Raw genomic sequence first — 5,318 nt, forward strand, 5'->3', positions numbered from 1 at the left:
ACATATAATGTATTATTTGTTTCAGAGGTACAGGTCTGTGATTCAACAGTCTTACACAATTCACAGCGCTCACCATAGCACATGTGGCTGTTTTTAATTAAAATCAAATATAATTTAAAATTCTGTTTTTCCTCAGTTGCACTTGCCGAATTTCAAGTACTCACTGTGAGTAGTTGACTACCATATTGAGTAGAATATATATGAACATTTCTATTATCAGGACATTCTACTGGGTAGTCTTGGCCTATGGTGACTGGATACAGAAGTAAGGATTTAAGAATACTGTTTGAGGAGTCCCTGGGTGGCTCAGTCATTTGGGCATCTGTTGATTTCAGCTCAGGTCATGATTTTGGGGTCATGGGATTGAGCCCAGCATCCAGCTCTGTGCTTAGCCAGGAGTCTTCTCTCCTTCTTCCTCTCCCTCTGCTCCTCCCCTCTTCCCCCCTGCTCACTCTCTCTCTCAAATAAATAAATCTTTTTTAAAAGGTCAATGGCAGAATGATAATGCTTAATTGATGATTTTATATTCTTATAAAGCATTATATTTAAAATCACCGAGATAACCAATATAAGCTCTAAAAATAGAAATTATTCTTATAGAATGGTACTGAGGGAGACGAGAAGTGAAGGTGGAAAATATTGGCTTTAATTGTGTATCTTTTGGTACTGTTTTAAATTTTTTTATCTATCACTTTGCTTTTAAAACTATTTTTAAGAAAATCATTTTAGTTTCTCTTGAGGAAATGAATTGTTTAAAAGTTTAAGTGGACAGACTACTTATAGGGATTTTGCAATAGTTCAGGGGAGACGTAATGGTTTTTCTCTGCAATTAGTAGACAGTCAAGTGATCCAAGTCTAAAAAAGAAGGAGGGAGGACAGAAGTGGAAAGGGAAGGAAGAATTAGAACAGAACATTTATGGGGTGGAGATCCTTAATGTAGACAAAAGTTGATGCATACATTAAATTCAGGTGATTGGTCTACTTTTGTACAATGTTTTTTTTTTTTCCTCCTTATCTAACAATGATTTGAGGAAAAGATATCTAGTTCATCTCAGGGCCTAAAAATTAGCCCAGGGAACAACAAGATGTTCAGAGAGAGTCCTTGTCTAGTCTAGACTCGGCCCCTGACATACACAGTTTCCTTGCAAATGAGAATAGAACATTGGAAACAGAGTGGAAGGGTATGCGACCTCATTAAAGAATTCTTAGAAAGGACGTGGAACGAAGTTAAGCCATTCTACCTATATGCTTGAGGAATAAACAGTGATCTTCCCATGCAGTGTCCCAGTTCTTTCAAAGACATACAATTAAGGAAAAGCAGTAAATATTATATTATCATATTTATCATGCTAATGCTCCAGTTGGCAGGCTCCAGAGATAATAGGGCCTCCTGGAATACACCTGTGAGTAGAACTCAATGTCCTTGAGATAAATATTAAATTCACAAGTTACTGGATCGCTTGTACTCACCTATGAACTTATTGCTCTACTTATTTGCTATGTGTTTTTGTTTACCTTTTCCCTTTTAAAAAATTCCCCCAAACAATATTCAGACAAGTTAGGTAGCTTGTAGCCATTAAGGAAGGCATTTGAATAAAAAATATAAATGCTAGAATTTTTCTATGAAAACCAAATGTTATGAACCTCTGGTCAAATTTTCTTCAGTGGATTCGAAACATAACCCTCCAGTCCAAGCACACAGCAATGGTGTGTAAAGTAGCAAACCAAAACAATACAGGTGGCCTTAGAAACAAGAAAGGCATCTCTGTGACCAGGAACAGAGCTGATACATAAAGCTGTGAGTAAGGCTGGAAGCCACAGATGTGCTAGGTTCTGAGTCTAGAAGCAAATAGTGATAGTAGGAATTAGTCTCCTGCAGGGTACAGAGGACTAAAATTACCATGTAGGACAGGGGAGCACTGAGCTATAAGCTGCTTAAAACCACACTGTACTTATAAAAGAAGGTAGAAAAAAATATTTGACCAACTTGGGTCTACAGGTGTTAGCAGGATATAGTCATTGCTGGAAGATATGGACAGAGTCTAACAGTGCACACACTAAAACACAGTGCCCATTGCTTAGTGTGATTAGTCACTGGATGAGACATCTTTACATTCTACACAATGGAGATTCCCTCATAATGCCACCAAATGTCATTATGGCAAGCCCCATGGATAAGTGGGGGCAGTTGCAAAATTTCTAAAGAAGGGTAGTGATATCCTCAGTAATAACTTATTCTTTGTATTCACTCTGGAGTTTAGCCAGAAGACAGAAAGTAAAAAGACATATACAAAAATCTCTGTTTAAAATTACACTAACAACTAGGACTAGAAGTTCTGGCCTCAACAATCAGACAACAAAAAGAAATAACCATTCAGATTGGCAAAGAAGAAGTCAAACTCTCTGTCTCTTTGCAGATTACATGATATTTTATGTGGAAAACCCAAAAGACCCCACCCCAAAATTTCTAAAACTCATACAGCAATTCAGCAACATGGCAGGATACAAAATCAATGCACAGAAATCAGTTGCATTTTTATACACTAGCAATATGTCTGAAGAAATCGAAATTAAGAAATCGATCCCATTTACAATTGCACCAAAAACCATAAGATACCTAAGAATAAACCTAAGCAAAGAGGTAAAGGATCTGTACTCTAGAAACTACAGAACACTTATGAAAGAAATTGAGGAAGACACAAAGAGATGGAAAAGCATTCCATGCTCATAGATTGGAAGAATAAACATTGTTAAAATGTCTATGCTATCCAAAGCAATCTACACATTCAATGCAATCCTTATCAAAATATCATTGACATTTTTCACAGAGCTGGAACAAACAATCCTAAAATTTGTATGGAACCAGAAAAGACCCCAAATTGCCAGGGGAATGTTGAAAAAGAAAACCAAATCTGGGGACATCAAAATGCCTGACTTAAAGCTCCATTACAAAGCTGTGATCATCAAAACAGCATGGTACTGGCACAAAAACAGATGCATATATCAGTGGAACAGAACAGAGAGCCCAGAACTATATGGTCAACTATATGGTCAACTAACTTCGACAAAACAGGAAAGAACATCCAATGGAAAAAAGACAGTCTCTTCAATAAATGGTGCTGGGAAAACTAGACAACCACATGCAGAAGAATGGAACTAGACCATTCTCTTATACCATACTCAAAGATAAACTCAAAATGGATGAAAGACCTAAATGTGAGACAGGAATCCATCAAAATCCTAGAGAAGAACACAGGCAGTAACCTCTTCGACGTTGGCCACAGTAACTTATTCCAAGACACATCTCTAAAGTTAAGGGAAACAAAAGCAAAAATGAGTTATTGGGACTTCATCAAGATAAAAAGCTTCTGCACGGCAAAGGAAACAGTCAACAAAACTAAAAGGTAACCTATGGAATGGGAGAAGATATATGCAAATGACATAACAGATAAAGGGCTGATATCCAAGATCTGCAAAGAACTTCTCAAAAAACACGCCAAAAAACAAACAATCTAGTCAAGAAATGGGCAGAAGACATGGACACTTCTCCAAAGAAGACATACAAATGGCTAACAGACACATGAAAAAATGCTCCACATCCCTTGCCATCAGGGAAGTGCAAATCAAAACCACAATGAGATACCACCTTACACCAATTACAATGGCAAAAATTAACAAGACAGGGAACAACAAATGTGGGCGAGGATGTGGAGAAAGGGAAACACTCTGATCAGAACATTAATTCACTTTGGTCGAAATTAATTTTATGTAACAGTTTGACAATGACTTTAAGATAATTATACAGCGTACTCTGGTAGTAAGTGAAAGAAGTATTCCCTTTTAAAATCAGCAAAAGTTTATGATTCAAAAAGAGAAATTAAATAAGAAGAAATGAATGTGGGAAGAATTTCTAATTATAGAAATCTTGGGATGAAAAAGTATAATCATTGATTTTCAAACACTCAATAAACTGGTTAAACTGCAAACCATAGACATAGAATAAGCTAGTACAGAGGACATCATTTAACATGAAGATGAGGAAAGAACAAGATGAAAATGTGAATGAACAGTAAAGAACTGAGGCGGATAGATGAAGAGACTCCAGCATGCATCTAGTAGACCTTTCAAAAGAGAAAAATAAAATAAATGGAAGAAGGGAAGTAATGTCTGAAGAGGTAATAGCTGTATTTTTCCAGAATTAAAAAGAAATACGAATCTTTAGATTGAAAATACATCCTGAGTATCAAGATGGATAAAATTAATCCACATCAAGTTACATTCTTGTGAAACTGCAGAATATGAAAGGTATAGAGAAACCCTTAAAAGTACCATGAGAGACTATGGACTCCAAGAAACCAACTGAGGGTTTTAGAGGGGAGAGGAGTGGGGGGATGGGTTAGCCTGGTGATGGGTATTAAGGAGGGCACATATTGCATGGAGCACTGGATGTTATACGAAAACAATGAATCATGGAACACTACATCAAAAACTAATGATGTACTGTATGGTGACTAACATAACATAATAAAATTAAATTAAATTTAAAAAAAAGTTACCGGAGAGGAAAAGGCAGATCACTTATAAAGTAAAACTTTCACACTTAAACAGATTTCTTATTGGCAACAATAGAGGCCAAAATACAATAGGATGATAACTTCCAAATACGGAAGGAAAAAAACTTGGAATCTATAATTCTATATCCAAACGAACTGTCACTTAAGAGCAAAAGCAAAATAATGACATCAAACCAAAAACGTTTTCATTTGTACAAAGTCAAGAGTTTACTGCCCTTAGCCCTCACTAAAAGTACTATTAAACCAGAGAAACCTCATGATACAAAAATAGGGCAAAACTGATAAAATATATGAGTAATTTTAATTAACAATAGACTATGTTTTTTAAAGAATGAAAGACATAGTCTCAGGGTAAAGGCCATATTAAAATTTTGGCTGTTAGATTTTTTGTTAAGACTTCTGACAAAATTCTTCTCTACCAGACAAAAGTCTTTCCAGACAGATGAAGTATACAGTCCCAAAGAAGACTGATATGCCCAAACTCTCTGTAATTTTAAGTCTAAAGAAAATAGGGAAAGTCTCAAAAAGAATTATGAATATAGCTTTTAGTACATGAGAGTAACTAAAATAAAACACATAGAAAACCACAAAATTTTATCAGAGCGTTGCTTTGGCAAAAATGTCATCAGCCTGAGATTAAAAGAGACTGAGATTGGGGTACCTTGGTGGCTCAGTTGGTTAAGCATCCAACTCTTGATTTTGGCTCAAGTCATGATCTCAGGGTCATGAGATTGAGCCCTGTGT

The sequence above is a fragment of the Mirounga angustirostris genome, unplaced genomic scaffold (assembly GCF_029215605.1).
Source record: "Mirounga angustirostris isolate CCGP_5_RB_7025 unplaced genomic scaffold, mMirAng1.0.hap1 SCAF_9, whole genome shotgun sequence".
Lineage (NCBI taxonomy): Eukaryota > Metazoa > Chordata > Mammalia > Carnivora > Phocidae > Mirounga > Mirounga angustirostris.